Below are 22,187 nucleotides of genomic sequence, written 5' to 3' on the forward strand. Positions count from 1 at the left end.
CAGGCACGGAAGAAAGCATAGAGGTGGGACTGAGAAGTGCAGGGAATAAAGGGGGAATGCAGGCTAAAAGGGTAGTGCTGGATGAGAACAAAATGTCAGCCCATTGTCCTTTCCACCCACCACTGGCACCCTTTTTTCTGCCCTCCTCAATGGCCCCTTTCCCCACCTTAGGACTCTCCCCAGGGACCCCTTCATCTGACCTTACCTCCCCCTTTAGCCTACCCCACCTCTTCCTTTAGCCTGCACTCCCTCGCTTCCACAGTCCCGCCTCTCTGCTTTCTTCCACTGCAACTGTACCAGGAGATTACCAACTATTCTGTTTATGTGCTGAAAGCAGGACCCGAACCCAGGCCCCCAGCTGCTGTAATGCAAGCACTTAACCTCTAGGCCACTGCAGTTAGCTGGTATTTGGGGGAGCGGGAGGGGGGGGGGCAGATGTTCTATCCTTGTAGGCTCCAGTGAACATGTTTCACAACGCAAATGGGTATGCTCACACGGGCATGCAGGAGAAAGATATATACGCCCAAAAGCAAGTCTCAGAAGCGCAACCACCAGTGGCTCAAGTGATGAGTGCTTGGTCTTGGAATGCTGGAGACCTGAGTTCTAATCCAAGATCTGGAATTTCCTGGGCATGTATTTTTTTTTAATAAAAAAAAAACTTTTTTTATTTGAAAATGGGTATGCATTGCCCTGCGCCATCAGCCAACAGCTAATGCCCCTTCAATACCTGCGTTACTACTAACAGTTGCGCCTTTGTTTTATGCACGCTGGCCTTGGTAAGGCCCATACAAAAGCTTGTCTCTCTGGCCCCAATTGATTGGAAAAAAACGAGGGGAAAAGGTGTAATCTACGGGTCATGGTTGACACAATGATTGCCCTGGGACTCAAACAGGACACCTTCTCGAGGTGCTGTGAGGTGACCACGGGCCCCTGCATAGCAGGCGAACCTGTATCAGCATCTCACCAGCAACTGCATGTGTCGCCTGCAGGCTCCACATAGGAGGCTGCAGTAGGTGCATTAACCCATTGGGCTGTCGACCCTCCTTCCCCTGAGAGCAGGAAACTGAATTTCCATGTTGCCTTCCTTTGGCACATTAGATCTATCTTTCAACCCAATTCAGAGGATGTTTTGCTTCACGGAGAGATGATAATCATTGTGAGGTGTCAGCCACTCATAGCTAAGCAGGTCATTTAAATCTTTGACTTTGTCATTGGGGTGTACTGATATGCGCAGGGCAGTGTTCTGTCCTCTGATACTGTATGCTTTCGTATTGCTGCTTGTTCATGATTCCTAAATGTAAACACTCTGCTCTCGAAAGTGAAAGATTTGAAAGACTCTTGATGTAACCAGCCTTTCCCACTCTTTGCCCTGGGGGTGAGAGGGCTGCTTTCTGCCAGTTTTGGAGTGGCTGGCTCCACGCCTGAGAATCAGGGCCTAATCCTGGAGGGAAATGGGCAGAGGTCTGCGCCCTGCGGCCTCCACGCGTCTCTAACGCTCCCAAACGCGACCACAGCCCTTACGGGCACAGCCCTATATCCGGTGCAGCCTCTATGGTGCAGCCACCCAGGTAGTTTAGGGTTAGGATATGTGCTCTTCAACATAAGCCTGGCCAACCAGGCCCCGGAGAGTGTCACAGCATGCTCTGTAATCCCCTAGTGATGGTGGCCTTGGTGACGATGATCTTGCTGGAATACTGATGCCTTTTTTCCTCCCAGAAGCCCCAGAAGCCTAGTCAAATGGAGGGGCGTGCACCTCTCCCTGGCCTCTGTTTACCCTCTGGCTAACTGAAATTAGTTCTGGGCTCTCCAGGCAAATGTATCCATTCGGGAGAAGGCTCTTTCTGCAGGCACGGTGGGGAAGAGTCCGAGAGCTCAATGCCTGAGGCATCTTTCCTCCTCCCTCGCTCATTGTGTTCCCTAACGTCTAACTCTCTGTTGAAGCGAGGGAGTGCAGGCTAAAGGAGGAGGTGAGGTGGGGCGGGCTGAAGGGGGAGGTAGAAGCGAGGGAGTGCAGGCTAAAGGAGGAGGTGAGATGGGGCGGGCTGAAGGGGGAGGTAGGGCTGGATGCATGGGTCCCTGTGGAGAGGAAGTGGGGCTGGCGGAGTCGGGGGAGAAGGGCATGGGCATGGGGTAGGTGCCCTGCGGGAGGGAGGGAGAGAGGAAGAAAGCATAGAGGTGGGACTGAGAAGTGCAGGGAATGCAGGCTAAAAGGGTAGTGCTGGATGAGAACAAAATGTCAGCCCATTGTCCTTTCCACCCACTACTGGCACCCTTTTTTCTGCCCTCCTCAATGGCCCCTTTCCCCACCTTAGGACTCTCCTTTTACACAGCCCCCACCACCCCTTCTTCCTGGCTTCCTCAGCCCCACCTCTATGCTTTCTTCCTCCCTCTACCAGGGCCCCTACCCCATGCCCTTCTAGACCTCCCCCGACTCAGCCAGCCTCACCTCTTCTCCCCAGGGACCCCTTCATCCGACCTTACCTCCCCCTTTAGCCTACCCCACCTCTTCCTTTAGCCTGCACTCCCTCGCTTCCACAGTCCCGCCTCTCCGCTTTCTTCCACTCCAACTGTACCAGGAGATGACCAACTATTCTGTTTATGTGCCGAAAGCAGGACCCGAACCCAGGCCCCCAGCTGCTGTAATGCAAGCACTTAACCTCTAGGCCACTGCAGTTAGCTGGTATTTGGGGGAGCGGGGGGGCCAGATGTTCTATCCTTGTAGGCTCCAGTGAACATGTTTCACAACGCAAATGGGTATGCTCACAGGGGCGTGCAGGAGAAAGATATATACGCCCAAAAGCAAGTCTCAGAAGCACAACCACCAGTGGCACAAGTGATAAGTGCTTGGTCTTGGAATGATGGAGACCTGAGTTCTAATCCAAGGTCTGGAATTTCCTGGGCATGTATTTTTTTTTAATAAAAAAAAACCTTTTTTTATTTGAAAATGGGTTTGCATTGCCCTGCGCCATCAGCCAACAGCTAATGCCCCTTCAATACCTGCGTTACTACTAACAGTTGCGCCTTTGTTTTCTGCACGCTGGCCTTGGTAAGGCCCATACAAAAGCTTGTCTCTCTGGCCCCAATTGATTGGAAAAAAACGAGGGGAAAAGGTGTAATCTACAGGTCATGGTTGACACAATGATTGCCCTGGGACTCAAACAGGACACCTTCTCGAGGTGCTGTGAGGTGACCACGGGCCCCTGCATAGCAGGCGAACCTGTATCAGCATCTCACCAGCAACTGCATGTGTCGCCTGCAGGCTCCACATAGGAGGCTGCAGTAGGTGCATTAACCCATTGGGCTGTCGACCCTCCTTCCCCTGAGAGCAGGAAACTGAATTTCCATGTTGCCTTCCTTTGGCACATTAGATCTATCTTTCAACCCAATTCAGAGGATGTTTTGCTTCACGGAGAGATGATAATCATTGTGAGGTGTCAGCCACTCATAGCTAAGCAGGTCATTTAAATCTTTGACTTTGTCATTGGGGTGTACTGATATGCGCAGGGCAGTGTTCTGTCCTCTGATACTGTATGCTTTCGTATTGCTGCTTGTTCATGATTCCTAAATGTAAACACTCTGCTCTCGAAAGTGAAAGATTTGAAAGACTCTTGATGTAACCAGCCTTTCCCACTCTTTGCCCTGGGGGTGAGAGGGCTGCTTTCTGCCAATTTTGGAGTGGCTGGCTCCACGCCTGAGAATCAGGGCCTAATCCTGGAGGGAAATGGGCAGAGGTCTGCGCCCTGCGGCCTCCACGCGTCCCAAACGCGACCACAGCCCTTACGGGCACAGCCCTATATCCGGTGCAGCCTCTATGGTGCAGCCACCCAGGTAGCTTAGGGTTAGGATATGTGCTCTTCAACATAAGCCTGGCCAACCAGGCCCCGGAGAGTGTCACAGCATGCTCTGTAATCCCCTAGTGATGGTGGCCTTGGTGACGATGATCTTGCTGGAATACTGATGCCTTTTTTCCTCCCAGAAGCCCCAGAAGCCTAGTCAAATGGAGGGGTGTGCACCTCTCCCTGGCCTCTGTTTACCCTCTGGCTAACTGAAATTAGTTCTGGGCTCTCCAGGCAAATGTATCCATTCGGGAGAAGGCTCTTTCTGCAGGCACGGAAGAAAGCATAGAGGTGGGACTGAGAAGTGCAGGGAATAAAGGGGGAATGCAGGCTAAAAGGGTAGTGCTGGATGAGAACAAAATGTCAGCCCATTGTCCTTTCCACCCACCACTGGCACCCTTTTTTCTGCCCTCCTCAATGGCCCCTTTCCCCACCTTAGGACTCTCCCCAGGGACCCCTTCATCTGACCTTACCTCCCCCTTTAGCCTACCCCACCTCTTCCTTTAGCCTGCACTCCCTCGCTTCCACAGTCCCGCCTCTCTGCTTTCTTCCACTGCAACTGTACCAGGAGATTACCAACTATTCTGTTTATGTGCTGAAAGCAGGACCCGAACCCAGGCCCCCAGCTGCTGTAATGCAAGCACTTAACCTCTAGGCCACTGCAGTTAGCTGGTATTTGGGGGAGCGGGAGGGGGGGGGCAGATGTTCTATCCTTGTAGGCTCCAGTGAACATGTTTCACAACGCAAATGGGTATGCTCACACGGGCATGCAGGAGAAAGATATATACGCCCAAAAGCAAGTCTCAGAAGCGCAACCACCAGTGGCTCAAGTGATGAGTGCTTGGTCTTGGAATGCTGGAGACCTGAGTTCTAATCCAAGATCTGGAATTTCCTGGGCATGTATTTTTTTTTAATAAAAAAAAAACTTTTTTTATTTGAAAATGGGTATGCATTGCCCTGCGCCATCAGCCAACAGCTAATGCCCCTTCAATACCTGCGTTACTACTAACAGTTGCGCCTTTGTTTTCTGCACGCTGGCCTTGGTAAGGCCCATACAAAAGCTTGTCTCTCTGGCCCCAATTGATTGGAAAAAAACGAGGGGAAAAGGTGTAATCTACGGGTCATGGTTGACACAATGATTGCCCTGGGACTCAAACAGGACACCTTCTCGAGGTGCTGTGAGGTGACCACGGGCCCCTGCATAGCAGGCGAACCTGTATCAGCATCTCACCAGCAACTGCATGCGTCGCCTGCAGGCTCCACATAGGAGGCTGCAGTAGGTGCATTAACCCATTGGGCTGTCGACCCTCCTTCCCCTGAGAGCAGGAAACTGAATTTCCATGTTGCCTTCCTTTGGCACATTAGATCTATCTTTCAACCCAATTCCGAGGATGTTTTGCTTCACGGAGAGATGATAATCATTGTGAGGTGTCAGCCACTCATAGCTAAGCAGGTCATTTAAATCTTTGACTTTGTCATTGGGGTGTACTGATATGCGCAGGGCAGTGTTCTGTCCTCTGATACTGTATGCTTTCCTATTGCTGCTTGTTCATGATTCCTAAATGTAAACACTCTGCTCTCGAAAGTGAAAGATTTGAAAGACACTTGATGTAACCAGCCTTTCCCACTCTTTGCCCTGGGGGTGAGAGGGCTGCTTTCTGCCAGTTTTGGAGTGGCTGGCTCCACGCCTGAGAATCAGGGCCTAATCCTGGAGGGAAATGGGCAGAGGTCTGCGCCCTGCGGCCTCCACGCGTCCCTAACGCTCCCAAACGCGACCACAGCCCTTACGGGCACAGCCCTATATCCGGTGCAGCCCCTATGGTGCAGCCACCCAGGTAGCTTAGGGTTAGGATATGTGCTCTTCAACATAAGCCTGGCCAACCAGGCCCCGGAGAGTGTCACAGCATGCTCTGTAATCCCCTAGTGATGGTGGCCTTGGTGACGATGATCTTGCTGGAATACTGATGCCTTTTTTCCTCCCAGAAGCCCCAGAAGCCTAGTCAAATGGAGGGGCGTGCACCTCTCCCTGGCCTCTGTTTACCCTCTGGCTAACTGAAATTAGTTCTGGGCTCTCCAGGCAAATGTATCCATTCGGGAGAAGGCTCTTTCTGCAGGCACGGTGGGGAAGAGTCCGAGAGCTCAATGCCTGAGGCATCTTTCCTCCTCCCTCGCTCATTGTGTTCCCTAACTTCTAACTCTCTGCCAGGCCAGGCCCTGTTTCTTTTACTGCCAACCCCCCTGACCCCTTGTCTTCCACCTATTTCATGCTCTATTCTGCCTTCTCCTTTTTTGCTCTCTTCTATGGCCCTTTGAAAAGGAATGCAGGCCTAGCTAAGCCTCATGAAGGAAATCTACCAACAGAAGATGCATTCCTCGCTTATGGGAGGTGCTGTGAGACGAGTAAGAGGGGCTGAAGGGGTGATTGGGTTGTTCTCCCCCAGGGCAAAGAGTGAGAAAGGCTGGCTACAGCAAGAGTCTGTCAAATCATTTTTATTTTTGAGTGCAGAGTTTTTACATTTAAAAATCATGAACAAGCAGCAAAAATAAATAAAAAACATGCCCAGGAGGATTAGAACTCAGGTCTCGCGCATTCCAAGACCAATCACTTCCCACTGGAGCCACTGGTGGCTGTGCTTCTGAAAGCAGCTTTTGGGCTATATGTCTTTCTTCTGCATGCCCCTGTGAGCATACCCATTTGCATTGTGAAACATGTTCACTGAAGAAAATGAGGCTAGAACATCATGCCCCCCCAAGCTCCCCCAAATACCAGCTAACTGCAGTGGCCTAGAGGTTAAGTGCTTGTGTTACAGCGCTGGGGGCCTGGGTTTGAGTCCTGCTTTCGGCACAGAAACGGAATAGTTGGTAATCTCCTTGTACAGTTGCAGTGGAAGCAAGCAGATGGGTGGGACTGTGGAAGCGAGGGAGTGCAGGCTAAAGGAGGAGGTGAGGTGGGGCGGGCTGAAGGGGGAGGTAGAAGCGAGGGAGTGCAGGCTAAAGGAGGAGGTGAGGTGGGGCGGGCTGGATGCATGGGTCCCTGTGGAGAGGAAGTGGGGCTGGCGGAGTCGGGGGAGAAGGGGATGGGCATGGGGTAGGTGCCCTGCGGGAGGGAGGGAGAGAGGAAGAAAGCATAGAGGTGGGACTGAGAAGTGCAGGGAATGCAGGCTAAAAGGGTAGTGCTGGATGAGAACAAAATGTCAGCCCATTGTCCTTTCCACCCACCACTGGCACCCTTTTTTCTGCCCTCCTCAATGGCCCCTTTCCCCACCTTAGGACTCTCCTTTTACACAGCCCCCACCACCCCTTCTTCCTGGCTTCCTCAGCCCCACCTCTATGCTTTCTTCCTCCCTCTACCAGGGCCCCTACCCCATGCCCTTCTAGACCTCCCCCGACTCAGCCAGCCTCACCTCTTCTCCCCAGGGACCCCTTCATCCGACCTTACCTCCCCCTTTAGCCTACCCCACCTCTTCCTTTAGCCTGCACTCCCTCGCATCCACAGTCCCGCCTCTCCGCTTTCTTCCACTCCAACTGTACCAGGAGATGACCAACTATTCTGTTTATGTGCCGAAAGCAGGACCCGAACCCAGGCCCCCAGCTGCTGTAATGCAAGCACTTAACCTCTAGGCCACTGCAGTTAGCTGGTATTTTGGGGAGGGGGGGTGGGGGGGGGGGGCAGATGTTCTATCCTTGTAGGCTCCAGTGAACATGTTTCACAACGCAAATGGGTATGCTCACAGGGGCGTGCAGGAGAAAGATATATACGCCCAAAAGCAAGTCTCAGAAGCACAACCACCAGTGGCACAAGTGATAAGTGCTTGGTCTTGGAATGCTGGAGACCTGAGTTCTAATCCAAGGTCTGGAATTTCCTGGGCATGTATTTTTTTTTAATAAAAAAAAACCTTTTTTTATTTGAAAATGGGTATGCATTGCCCTGCGCCATCAGCCAACAGCTAATGCCCCTTCAATACCTGCGTTACTACTAACAGTTGCACCTTTGTTTTCTGCACGCTGGCCTTGGTAAGGCCCATACAAAAGCTTGTCTCTCTGGCCCCAATTGATTGGAAAAAAACGAGGGGAAAAGGTGTAATCTACGGGTCATGGTTGACACAATGATTGCCCTGGGACTCAAACAGGACACCTTCTCGAGGTGCTCGAGGTGACCACGGGCCCCTGCATAGCAGGCAAACCTGTATCAGCATCTCTCCAGCAACTGCATGCGTCGCCTGCAGGCTCCACATAGGAGGCTGCAGTAGGTGCATTAACCCATTGGGCTGTCGACCCTCCTTCCCCTGAGAGCAGGAAACTGAATTTCCATGTTGCCTTCCTTTGGCACATTAGATCTATCTTTCAACCCAATTCCGAGGATGTTTTGCTTCACGGAGAGATGATAATCATTGTGAGGTGTCAGCCACTCATAGCTAAGCAGGTCATTTAAATCTTTGACTTTGTCATTGGGGTGTACTGATAGGCGCAGGGCAGTGTTCTGTCCTCTGATACTGTATGCTTTCCTATTGCTGCTTGTTCATGATTCCTAAATGTAAACACTCTGCTCTCGAAAGTGAAAGATTTGAAAGACTCTTGATGTAACCAGCCTTTCCCACTCTTTGCCCTGGGGGTGAGAGGGCTGCTTTCTGCCAGTTTTGGAGTGGCTGGCTCCACGCCTGAGAATCAGGGCCTAATCCTGGAGTGAAATGGGCAGAGGTCTGCGCCCTGCGGCCTCCACACGCTCCCAAACGCGACCACAGCCCTTACGGGCACAGCCCTATATCCGGTGCAGCCCCTATGGTGCAGCCACCCAGGTAGCTTAGGGTTAGGATATGTGCTCTTCAACATAAGCCTGGCCAACCAGGCCCCGGAGAGTGTCACAGCATGCTCTGTAATCCCCTAGTGATGGTGGCCTTGGTGACGATGATCTTGCTGGAATACTGATGCCTTTTTTCCTCCCAGAAGCCCCAGAGGTGTGCACCTCTCCCTGGCCTCTGTTTACCCTCTGGCTAACTGAAATTAGTTCTGGGCTCTCCAGGCAAATGTATCCATTCGGGAGAAGGCTCTTTCTGCAGGCACGGAAGAAAGCATAGAGGTGGGACTGAGAAGTGCAGGGAATAAAGGGGGAATGCAGGCTAAAAGGGTAGTGCTGGATGAGAACAAAATGTCAGCCCATTGTCCTTTCCACCCACCACTGGCACCCTTTTTTCTGCCCTCCTCAATGGCCCCTTTCCCCACCTTAGGACTCTCCCCAGGGACCCCTTCATCTGACCTTACCTCCCCCTTTAGCCTACCCCACCTCTTCCTTTAGCCTGCACTCCCTCGCTTCCACAGTCCCGCCTCTCTGCTTTCTTCCACTGCAACTGTACCAGGAGATTACCAACTATTCTGTTTATGTGCCGAAAGCAGGACCCCAGCTTCTGTAATGCAAGCACTTAACCTCTAGGCCACTGCAGTTAGCTGGTATTTGGGGGAGGGGGGGGCAGATGTTCTATCCTTGTAGGCTCCAGTGAACATGTTTCACAACGCAAATGGGTATGCTCACCGGGGCATGCAGGAGAAAGATATATTCGCCCAAAAGCAAGTATCAGAAGCCCAACCACCAGTGGCTCAAGTGATAAGTGCTTGGTCTTGGAATGCTGGAGACCTGAGTTCTAATCCAAGGTCTGGAATTTCCTGGGCATGTATTTCTTTTTAATAAAAAAAAAACTTTTTTAATTTGAAAATGGGTATGCATTGCCCTGCGCCATCAGCCAACAGCTAATGCCCCTTCAATACCTGCGTTACTACTAACAGTTGCGCCTTTGTTTTCTGCACGCTGGCCTTGGTAAGGCCCATACAAAAGCTTGTCTCTCTGGCCCCAATTGATTGGAAAAAAACGAGGGGAAAAGGTGTAATCTACAGGTCATGGTTGACACAATGATTGCCCTGGGACTCAAACAGGACACCTTCTCGAGGTGCTGTGAGGTGACCACGGGCCCCTGCATAGCAGGCGAACCTGTATCAGCATCTCACCAGCAACTGCATGTGTCGCCTGCAGGCTCCACATAGGAGGCTGCAGTAGGTGCATTAACCCATTGGGCTGTCGACCCTCCTTCCCCTGAGAGCAGGAAACTGAATTTCCATGTTGCCTTCCTTTGGCACATTAGATCTATCTTTCAACCCAATTCAGAGGATGTTTTGCTTCACGGAGAGATGATAATCATTGTGAGGTGTCAGCCACTCATAGCTAAGCAGGTCATTTAAATCTTTGACTTTGTCATTGGGGTGTACTGATATGCGCAGGGCAGTGTTCTGTCCTCTGATACTGTATGCTTTCGTATTGCTGCTTGTTCATGATTCCTAAATGTAAACACTCTGCTCTCGAAAGTGAAAGATTTGAAAGACTCTTGATGTAACCAGCCTTTCCCACTCTTTGCCCTGGGGGTGAGAGGGCTGCTTTCTGCCAATTTTGGAGTGGCTGGCTCCACGCCTGAGAATCAGGGCCTAATCCTGGAGGGAAATGGGCAGAGGTCTGCGCCGTGCGGCCTCCACGCGTCCCAAACGCGACCACAGCCCTTACGGGCACAGCCCTATATCCGGTGCAGCCTCTATGGTGCAGCCACCCAGGTAGCTTAGGGTTAGGATATGTGCTCTTCAACATAAGCCTGGCCAACCAGGCCCCGGAGAGTGTCACAGCATGCTCTGTAATCCCCTAGTGATGGTGGCCTTGGTGACGATGATCTTGCTGGAATACTGATGCCTTTTTTCCTCCCAGAAGCCCCAGAAGCCTAGTCAAATGGAGGGGTGTGCACCTCTCCCTGGCCTCTGTTTACCCTCTGGCTAACTGAAATTAGTTCTGGGCTCTCCAGGCAAATGTATCCATTCGGGAGAAGGCTCTTTCTGCAGGCACGGAAGAAAGCATAGAGGTGGGACTGAGAAGTGCAGGGAATAAAGGGGGAATGCAGGCTAAAAGGGTAGTGCTGGATGAGAACAAAATGTCAGCCCATTGTCCTTTCCACCCACCACTGGCACCCTTTTTTCTGCCCTCCTCAATGGCCCCTTTCCCCACCTTAGGACTCTCCCCAGGGACCCCTTCATCTGACCTTACCTCCCCCTTTAGCCTACCCCACCTCTTCCTTTAGCCTGCACTCCCTCGCTTCCACAGTCCCGCCTCTCTGCTTTCTTCCACTGCAACTGTACCAGGAGATTACCAACTATTCTGTTTATGTGCTGAAAGCAGGACCCGAACCCAGGCCCCCAGCTGCTGTAATGCAAGCACTTAACCTCTAGGCCACTGCAGTTAGCTGGTATTTGGGGGAGCGGGAGGGGGGGGGGCAGATGTTCTATCCTTGTAGGCTCCAGTGAACATGTTTCACAACGCAAATGGGTATGCTCACACGGGCATGCAGGAGAAAGATATATACGCCCAAAAGCAAGTCTCAGAAGCGCAACCACCAGTGGCTCAAGTGATGAGTGCTTGGTCTTGGAATGCTGGAGACCTGAGTTCTAATCCAAGATCTGGAATTTCCTGGGCATGTATTTTTTTTTAATAAAAAAAAAACTTTTTTTATTTGAAAATGGGTATGCATTGCCCTGCGCCATCAGCCAACAGCTAATGCCCCTTCAATACCTGCGTTACTACTAACAGTTGCGCCTTTGTTTTATGCACGCTGGCCTTGGTAAGGCCCATACAAAAGCTTGTCTCTCTGGCCCCAATTGATTGGAAAAAAACGAGGGGAAAAGGTGTAATCTACGGGTCATGGTTGACACAATGATTGCCCTGGGACTCAAACAGGACACCTTCTCGAGGTGCTGTGAGGTGACCACGGGCCCCTGCATAGCAGGCGAACCTGTATCAGCATCTCACCAGCAACTGCATGTGTCGCCTGCAGGCTCCACATAGGAGGCTGCAGTAGGTGCATTAACCCATTGGGCTGTCGACCCTCCTTCCCCTGAGAGCAGGAAACTGAATTTCCATGTTGCCTTCCTTTGGCACATTAGATCTATCTTTCAACCCAATTCAGAGGATGTTTTGCTTCACGGAGAGATGATAATCATTGTGAGGTGTCAGCCACTCATAGCTAAGCAGGTCATTTAAATCTTTGACTTTGTCATTGGGGTGTACTGATATGCGCAGGGCAGTGTTCTGTCCTCTGATACTGTATGCTTTCGTATTGCTGCTTGTTCATGATTCCTAAATGTAAACACTCTGCTCTCGAAAGTGAAAGATTTGAAAGACTCTTGATGTAACCAGCCTTTCCCACTCTTTGCCCTGGGGGTGAGAGGGCTGCTTTCTGCCAGTTTTGGAGTGGCTGGCTCCACGCCTGAGAATCAGGGCCTAATCCTGGAGGGAAATGGGCAGAGGTCTGCGCCCTGCGGCCTCCACGCGTCTCTAACGCTCCCAAACGCGACCACAGCCCTTACGGGCACAGCCCTATATCCGGTGCAGCCTCTATGGTGCAGCCACCCAGGTAGTTTAGGGTTAGGATATGTGCTCTTCAACATAAGCCTGGCCAACCAGGCCCCGGAGAGTGTCACAGCATGCTCTGTAATCCCCTAGTGATGGTGGCCTTGGTGACGATGATCTTGCTGGAATACTGATGCCTTTTTTCCTCCCAGAAGCCCCAGAAGCCTAGTCAAATGGAGGGGCGTGCACCTCTCCCTGGCCTCTGTTTACCCTCTGGCTAACTGAAATTAGTTCTGGGCTCTCCAGGCAAATGTATCCATTCGGGAGAAGGCTCTTTCTGCAGGCACGGTGGGGAAGAGTCCGAGAGCTCAATGCCTGAGGCATCTTTCCTCCTCCCTCGCTCATTGTGTTCCCTAACGTCTAACTCTCTGTTGAAGCGAGGGAGTGCAGGCTAAAGGAGGAGGTGAGGTGGGGCGGGCTGAAGGGGGAGGTAGAAGCGAGGGAGTGCAGGCTAAAGGAGGAGGTGAGATGGGGCGGGCTGAAGGGGGAGGTAGGGCTGGATGCATGGGTCCCTGTGGAGAGGAAGTGGGGCTGGCAGAGTCGGGGGAGAAGGGCATGGGCATGGGGTAGGTGCCCTGCGGGAGGGAGGGAGAGAGGAAGAAAGCATAGAGGTGGGACTGAGAAGTGCAGGGAATGCAGGCTAAAAGGGTAGTGCTGGATGAGAACAAAATGTCAGCCCATTGTCCTTTCCACCCACTACTGGCACCCTTTTTTCTGCCCTCCTCAATGGCCCCTTTCCCCACCTTAGGACTCTCCTTTTACACAGCCCCCACCACCCCTTCTTCCTGGCTTCCTCAGCCCCACCTCTATGCTTTCTTCCTCCCTCTACCAGGGCCCCTACCCCATGCCCTTCTAGACCTCCCCCGACTCAGCCAGCCTCACCTCTTCTCCCCAGGGACCCCTTCATCCGACCTTACCTCCCCCTTTAGCCTACCCCACCTCTTCCTTTAGCCTGCACTCCCTCGCTTCCACAGTCCCGCCTCTCCGCTTTCTTCCACTCCAACTGTACCAGGAGATGACCAACTATTCTGTTTATGTGCCGAAAGCAGGACCCGAACCCAGGCCCCCAGCTGCTGTAATGCAAGCACTTAACCTCTAGGCCACTGCAGTTAGCTGGTATTTGGGGGAGCGGGGGGGCCAGATGTTCTATCCTTGTAGGCTCCAGTGAACATGTTTCACAACGCAAATGGGTATGCTCACAGGGGCGTGCAGGAGAAAGATATATACGCCCAAAAGCAAGTCTCAGAAGCACAACCACCAGTGGCACAAGTGATAAGTGCTTGGTCTTGGAATGATGGAGACCTGAGTTCTAATCCAAGGTCTGGAATTTCCTGGGCATGTATTTTTTTTTAATAAAAAAAAACCTTTTTTTATTTGAAAATGGGTTTGCATTGCCCTGCGCCATCAGCCAACAGCTAATGCCCCTTCAATACCTGCGTTACTACTAACAGTTGCGCCTTTGTTTTCTGCACGCTGGCCTTGGTAAGGCCCATACAAAAGCTTGTCTCTCTTGCCCCAATTGATTGGAAAAAAACGAGGGGAAAAGGTGTAATCTACAGGTCATGGTTGACACAATGATTGCCCTGGGACTCAAACAGGACACCTTCTCGAGGTGCTGTGAGGTGACCACGGGCCCCTGCATAGCAGGCGAACCTGTATCAGCATCTCACCAGCAACTGCATGTGTCGCCTGCAGGCTCCACATAGGAGGCTGCAGTAGGTGCATTAACCCATTGGGCTGTCGACCCTCCTTCCCCTGAGAGCAGGAAACTGAATTTCCATGTTGCCTTCCTTTGGCACATTAGATCTATCTTTCAACCCAATTCAGAGGATGTTTTGCTTCACGGAGAGATGATAATCATTGTGAGGTGTCAGCCACTCATAGCTAAGCAGGTCATTTAAATCTTTGACTTTGTCATTGGGGTGTACTGATATGCGCAGGGCAGTGTTCTGTCCTCTGATACTGTATGCTTTCCTATTGCTGCTTGTTCATGATTCCTAAATGTAAACACTCTGCTCTCGAAAGTGAAAGATTTGAAAGACACTTGATGTAACCAGCCTTTCCCACTCTTTGCCCTGGGGGTGAGAGGGCTGCTTTCTGCCAGTTTTGGAGTGGCTGGCTCCACGCCTGAGAATCAGGGCCTAATCCTGGAGGGAAATGGGCAGAGGTCTGCGCCCTGCGGCCTCCACGCGTCCCTAACGCTCCCAAACGCGACCACAGCCCTTACGGGCACAGCCCTATATCCGGTGCAGCCCCTATGGTGCAGCCACCCAGGTAGCTTAGGGTTAGGATATGTGCTCTTCAACATAAGCCTGGCCAACCAGGCCCCGGAGAGTGTCACAGCATGCTCTGTAATCCCCTAGTGATGGTGGCCTTGGTGACGATGATCTTGCTGGAATACTGATGCCTTTTTTCCTCCCAGAAGCCCCAGAAGCCTAGTCAAATGGAGGGGCGTGCACCTCTCCCTGGCCTCTGTTTACCCTCTGGCTAACTGAAATTAGTTCTGGGCTCTCCAGGCAAATGTATCCATTCGGGAGAAGGCTCTTTCTGCAGGCACGGTGGGGAAGAGTCCGAGAGCTCAATGCCTGAGGCATCTTTCCTCCTCCCTCGCTCATTGTGTTCCCTAACTTCTAACTCTCTGCCAGGCCAGGCCCTGTTTCTTTTACTGCCAACCCCCCTGACCCCTTGTCTTCCACCTATTTCATGCTCTATTCTGCCTTCTCCTTTTTTGCTCTCTTCTATGGCCCTTTGAAAAGGAATGCAGGCCTAGCTAAGCCTCATGAAGGAAATCTACCAACAAAAGATGCATTCCTCGCTTATGGGAGGTGCTGTGAGACGAGTAAGAGGGGCTGAAGGGGTGATTGGGTTGTTCTCCCCCAGGGCAAAGAGTGAGAAAGGCTGGCTACAGCAAGAGTCTGTCAAATCATTTTTATTTTTGAGTGCAGAGTTTTTACATTTAAAAATCATGAACAAGCAGCAAAAATAAATAAAAAACATGCCCAGGAGGATTAGAACTCAGGTCTCGCGCATTCCAAGACCAATCACTTCCCACTGGAGCCACTGGTGGCTGTGCTTCTGAAAGCAGCTTTTGGGCTATATGTCTTTCTTCTGCATGCCCCTGTGAGCATACCCATTTGCATTGTGAAACATGTTCACTGAAGAAAATGAGGCTAGAACATCATGCCCCCCCAAGCTCCCCCAAATACCAGCTAACTGCAGTGGCCTAGAGGTTAAGTGCTTGTGTTACAGCGCTGGGGGCCTGGGTTTGAGTCCTGCTTTCGGCACAGAAACGGAATAGTTGGTAATCTCCTTGTACAGTTGCAGTGGAAGCAAGCAGATGGGTGGGACTGTGGAAGCGAGGGAGTGCAGGCTAAAGGAGGAGGTGAGGTGGGGCGGGCTGAAGGGGGAGGTAGAAGCGAGGGAGTGCAGGCTAAAGGAGGAGGTGAGGTGAGGTGAGGTGGGGCGGGCTGAAGGGGGAGGTAGGGCTGGATGCATGGGTCCCTGTGGAGAGGAGGTGGGGCTGGCGGAGTCGGGGGAGAAGGGCATGGGGTAGGTGCCCTGCGGGAGGGAGGGAGGAAGAAAGCATAGAGGTGGGACTGAGAAGTGCAGGGAATAAAGGAGGAATGCAGGCTAAAAGGGTAGTGCTGGATGAGAACAAAATGTCAGCCCATTGTCCTTTCCACCCACCACTGGCACCCTTTTTTCTGCCCTCCTCAATGGCCCCTTTCCCCACCTTAGGACTCTCCTTTTACACAGCCCCCACCACCCCTTCTTCCTGGCTTCCTCAGCCCCACCTCTATGCTTTCTTCCTCCCTCTACCAGGGCCCCTACCCCATGCCCTTCTAGACCTCCCCCGACTCAGCCAGCCTCACCTCTTCTCCCCAGGGACCCCTTCATCCGACCTTACCTCCCCCTTTAGCCTACCCCACCTCTTCCTTTAGCCTGCACTCCCTCGCTTCCACAGTCCCGCCTCTCCGCTTTCTTCCACTCCAACTGTACCTGGAGATGACCAACTATTCTGTTTATGTGCCGAAAGCAGGACCCGAACCCAGGCCCCCAGCTGCTGTAATGCAAGCACTTAACCTCTAGGCCACTGCAGTTAGCTGGTATTTGGGGGAGCGGGGGGCCAGATGTTCTATCCTTGTAGGCTCCAGTGAACATGTTTCACAACGCAAATGGGTATGCTCACAGGGGAGTGCAGGAGAAAGATATATACGCCCAAAAGCAAGTCTCAGAAGCACAACCACCAGTGGCACAAGTGATAAGTGCTTGGTCTTGGAATGCTGGAGACCTGAGTTCTAATCCAAGGTCTGGAATTTCCTGGGCATGTATTTTTTTTTTAATAAAAAAAAACCTTTTTTTATTTGAAAATGGGTATGCATTGCCCTGCGCCATCCGCCAACAGCTAATGCCCCTTCAATACCTGCGTTACTACTAACAGTTGCGCCTTTGTTTTCTGCACGCTGGCCTTGGTAAGGCCCATACAAAAGCTTGTCTCTCTGGCCCCAATTGATTGGAAAAAAACGAGGGGAAAAGGTGTAATCTACGGGTCATGGTTGACACAATGATTGCCCTGGGACTCAAACAGGACACCTTCTCGAGGTGCTGTGAGGTGACCACGGGCCCCTGCATAGCAGGCGAACCTGTATCAGCATCTCACCAGCAACTGCATGCGTCGCCTGCAGGCTCCACATAGGAGGCTGCAGTAGGTGCATTAACCCATTGGGCTGTCGACCCTCCTTCCCCTGAGAGCAGGAAACTGAATTTCCATGTTGCCTTCCTTTGGCACATTAGATCTATCTTTCAACCCAATTCCGAGGATGTTTTGCTTCACGGAGAGATGATAATCATTGTGAGGTGTCAGCCACTCATAGCTAAGCAGGTCATTTAAATCTTTGACTTTGTCATTGGGGTGTACTGATATGCGCAGGGCAGTGTTCTGTCCTCTGATACTGTATGCTTTCCTATTGCTGCTTGTTCATGATTCCAAAATGTAAACACTCTGCTCTCGAAAGTGAAAGATTTGAAAGACACTTGATGTAACCAGCCTTTCCCACTCTTTGCCCTGGGGGTGAGAGGGCTGCTTTCTGCCAGTTTTGGAGTGGCTGGCTCCACGCCTGAGAATCAGGGCCTAATCCTGGAGGGAAATGGGCAGAGGTCTGCGCCCTGCGGCCTCCACGCGTCCCTAACGCTCCCAAACGCGACCACAGCCCTTACGGGCACAGCCCTATATCCGGTGCAGCCCCTATGGTGCAGCCACCCAGGTAGCTTAGGGTTAGGATATGTGCTCTTCAACATAAGCCTGGCCAACCAGGCCCCGGAGAGTGTCACAGCATGCTCTGTAATCCCCTAGTGATGGTGGCCTTGGTGACGATGATCTTGCTGGAATACTGATGCCTTTTTTCCTCCCAGAAGCCCCAGAAGCCTAGTCAAATGGAGGGGCGTGCACCTCTCCCTGGCCTCTGTTTACCCTCTGGCTAACTGAAATTAGTTCTGGGCTCTCCAGGCAAATGTATCCATTCGGGAGAAGGCTCTTTCTGCAGGCACGGTGGGGAAGAGTCCGAGAGCTCAATGCCTGAGGCATCTTTCCTCCTCCCTCGCTCATTGTGTTCCCTAACTTCTAACTCTCTGCCAGGCCAGGCCCTGTTTCTTTTACTGCCAACCCCCCTGACCCCTTGTCTTCCACCTATTTCATGCTCTATTCTGCCTTCTCCTTTTTTGCTCTCTTCTATGGCCCTTTGAAAAGGAATGCAGGCCTAGCTAAGCCTCATGAAGGAAATCTACCAACAAAAGATGCATTCCTCGCTTATGGGAGGTGCTGTGAGACGAGTAAGAGGGGCTGAAGGGGTGATTGGGTTGTTCTCCCCCAGGGCAAAGAGTGAGAAAGGCTGGCTACAGCAAGAGTCTGTCAAATCATTTTTATTTTTGAGTGCAGAGTTTTTACATTTAAAAATCATGAACAAGCAGCAAAAATAAATAAAAAACATGCCCAGGAGGATTAGAACTCAGGTCTCGCGCATTCCAAGACCAATCACTTCCCACTGGAGCCACTGGTGGCTGTGCTTCTGAAAGCAGCTTTTGGGCTATATGTCTTTCTTCTGCATGCCCCTGTGAGCATACCCATTTGCATTGTGAAACATGTTCACTGAAGAAAATGAGGCTAGAACATCATGCCCCCCCAAGCTCCCCCAAATACCAGCTAACTGCAGTGGCCTAGAGGTTAAGTGCTTGTGTTACAGCGCTGGGGGCCTGGGTTTGAGTCCTGCTTTCGGCACAGAAACGGAATAGTTGGTAATCTCCTTGTACAGTTGCAGTGGAAGCAAGCAGATGGGTGGGACTGTGGAAGCGAGGGAGTGCAGGCTAAAGGAGGAGGTGAGGTGGGGCGGGCTGAAGGGGGAGGTAGAAGCGAGGGAGTGCAGGCTAAAGGAGGAGGTGAGGTGGGGCGGGCTGGATGCATGGGTCCCTGTGGAGAGGAAGTGGGGCTGGCGGAGTCGGGGGAGAAGGGGATGGGCATGGGGTAGGTGCCCTGCGGGAGAGAGGGAGAGAGGAAGAAAGCATAGAGGTGGGACTGAGAAGTGCAGGGAATGCAGGCTAAAAGGGTAGTGCTGGATGAGAACAAAATGTCAGCCCATTGTCCTTTCCACCCACCACTGGCACCCTTTTTTCTGCCCTCCTCAATGGCCCCTTTCCCCACCTTAGGACTCTCCTTTTACACAGCCCCCACCACCCCTTCTTCCTGGCTTCCTCAGCCCCACCTCTATGCTTTCTTCCTCCCTCTACCAGGGCCCCTACCCCATGCCCTTCTAGACCTCCCCCGACTCAGCCAGCCTCACCTCTTCTCCCCAGGGACCCCTTCATCCGACCTTACCTCCCCCTTTAGCCTACCCCACCTCTTCCTTTAGCCTGCACTCCCTCGCATCCACAGTCCCGCCTCTCCGCTTTCTTCCACTCCAACTGTACCAGGAGATGACCAACTATTCTGTTTATGTGCCGAAAGCAGGACCCGAACCCAGGCCCCCAGCTGCTGTAATGCAAGCACTTAACCTCTAGGCCACTGCAGTTAGCTGGTATTTTGGGGAGGGGGGGCGGGGGGGGGGGGTGCAGATGTTCTATCCTTGTAGGCTCCAGTGAACATGTTTCACAACGCAAATGGGTATGCTCACAGGGGCGTGCAGGAGAAAGATATATACGCCCAAAAGCAAGTCTCAGAAGCACAACCACCAGTGGCACAAGTGATAAGTGCTTGGTCTTGGAATGCTGGAGACCTGAGTTCTAATCCAAGGTCTGGAATTTCCTGGGCATGTATTTTTTTTTAATAAAAAAAAACCTTTTTTTATTTGAAAATGGGTATGCATTGCCCTGCGCCATCAGCCAACAGCTAATGCCCCTTCAATACCTGCGTTACTACTAACAGTTGCACCTTTGTTTTCTGCACGCTGGCCTTGGTAAGGCCCATACAAAAGCTTGTCTCTCTGGCCCCAATTGATTGGAAAAAAACGAGGGGAAAAGGTGTAATCTACGGGTCATGGTTGACACAATGATTGCCCTGGGACTCAAACAGGACACCTTCTCGAGGTGCTCGAGGTGACCACGGGCCCCTGCATAGCAGGCAAACCTGTATCAGCATCTCTCCAGCAACTGCATGCGTCGCCTGCAGGCTCCACATAGGAGGCTGCAGTAGGTGCATTAACCCATTGGGCTGTCGACCCTCCTTCCCCTGAGAGCAGGAAACTGAATTTCCATGTTGCCTTCCTTTGGCACATTAGATCTATCTTTCAACCCAATTCCGAGGATGTTTTGCTTCACGGAGAGATGATAATCATTGTGAGGTGTCAGCCACTCATAGCTAAGCAGGTCATTTAAATCTTTGACTTTGTCATTGGGGTGTACTGATAGGCGCAGGGCAGTGTTCTGTCCTCTGATACTGTATGCTTTCCTATTGCTGCTTGTTCATGATTCCTAAATGTAAACACTCTGCTCTCGAAAGTGAAAGATTTGAAAGACTCTTGATGTAACCAGCCTTTCCCACTCTTTGCCCTGGGGGTGAGAGGGCTGCTTTCTGCCAGTTTTGGAGTGGCTGGCTCCACGCCTGAGAATCAGGGCCTAATCCTGGAGTGAAATGGGCAGAGGTCTGCGCCCTGCGGCCTCCACACGCTCCCAAACGCGACCACAGCCCTTACGGGCACAGCCCTATATCCGGTGCAGCCCCTATGGTGCAGCCACCCAGGTAGCTTAGGGTTAGGATATGTGCTCTTCAACATAAGCCTGGCCAACCAGGCCCCGGAGAGTGTCACAGCATGCTCTGTAATCCCCTAGTGATGGTGGCCTTGGTGACGATGATCTTGCTGGAATACTGATGCCTTTTTTCCTCCCAGAAGCCCCAGAGGTGTGCACCTCTCCCTGGCCTCTGTTTACCCTCTGGCTAACTGAAATTAGTTCTGGGCTCTCCAGGCAAATGTATCCATTCGGGAGAAGGCTCTTTCTGCAGGCACGGAAGAAAGCATAGAGGTGGGACTGAGAAGTGCAGGGAATAAAGGGGGAATGCAGGCTAAAAGGGTAGTGCTGGATGAGAACAAAATGTCAGCCCATTGTCCTTTCCACCCACCACTGGCACCCTTTTTTCTGCCCTCCTCAATGGCCCCTTTCCCCACCTTAGGACTCTCCCCAGGGACCCCTTCATCTGACCTTACCTCCCCCTTTAGCCTACCCCACCTCTTCCTTTAGCCTGCACTCCCTCGCTTCCACAGTCCCGCCTCTCTGCTTTCTTCCACTGCAACTGTACCAGGAGATTACCAACTATTCTGTTTATGTGCCGAAAGCAGGACCCCAGCTTCTGTAATGCAAGCACTTAACCTCTAGGCCACTGCAGTTAGCTGGTATTTGGGGGAGGGGGGGGCAGATGTTCTATCCTTGTAGGCTCCAGTGAACATGTTTCACAACGCAAATGGGTATGCTCACCGGGGCATGCAGGAGAAAGATATATTCGCCCAAAAGCAAGTATCAGAAGCCCAACCACCAGTGGCTCAAGTGATAAGTGCTTGGTCTTGGAATGCTGGAGACCTGAGTTCTAATCCAAGGTCTGGAATTTCCTGGGCATGTATTTCTTTTTAATAAAAAAAAAACTTTTTTTATTTGAAAATGGGTATGCATTGCCCTGCGCCATCAGCCAACAGCTAATGCCCCTTCAATACCTGCGTTACTACTAACAGTTGCGCCTTTGTTTTCTGCACGCTGGCCTTGGTAAGGCCCATACAAAAGCTTGTCTCTCTGGCCCCAATTGATTGGAAAAAAACGAGGGGAAAAGGTGTAATCTACAGGTCATGGTTGACACAATGATTGCCCTGGGACTCAAACAGGACACCTTCTCGAGGTGCTGTGAGGTGACCACGGGCCCCTGCATAGCAGGCGAACCTGTATCAGCATCTCACCAGCAACTGCATGTGTCGCCTGCAGGCTCCACATAGGAGGCTGCAGTAGGTGCATTAACCCATTGGGCTGTCGACCCTCCTTCCCCTGAGAGCAGGAAACTGAATTTCCATGTTGCCTTCCTTTGGCACATTAGATCTATCTTTCAACCCAATTCAGAGGATGTTTTGCTTCACGGAGAGATGATAATCATTGTGAGGTGTCAGCCACTCATAGCTAAGCAGGTCATTTAAATCTTTGACTTTGTCATTGGGGTGTACTGATATGCGCAGGGCAGTGTTCTGTCCTCTGATACTGTATGCTTTCGTATTGCTGCTTGTTCATGATTCCTAAATGTAAACACTCTGCTCTCGAAAGTGAAAGATTTGAAAGACTCTTGATGTAACCAGCCTTTCCCACTCTTTGCCCTGGGGGTGAGAGGGCTGCTTTCTGCCAATTTTGGAGTGGCTGGCTCCACGCCTGAGAATCAGGGCCTAATCCTGGAGGGAAATGGG

This window comes from Ambystoma mexicanum, chromosome 3q (genome assembly GCF_040938575.1).
Source record: "Ambystoma mexicanum isolate Mex_15411 chromosome 3q, UKY_AmexF1_1, whole genome shotgun sequence".
Taxonomy (NCBI): domain Eukaryota; kingdom Metazoa; phylum Chordata; class Amphibia; order Caudata; family Ambystomatidae; genus Ambystoma; species Ambystoma mexicanum.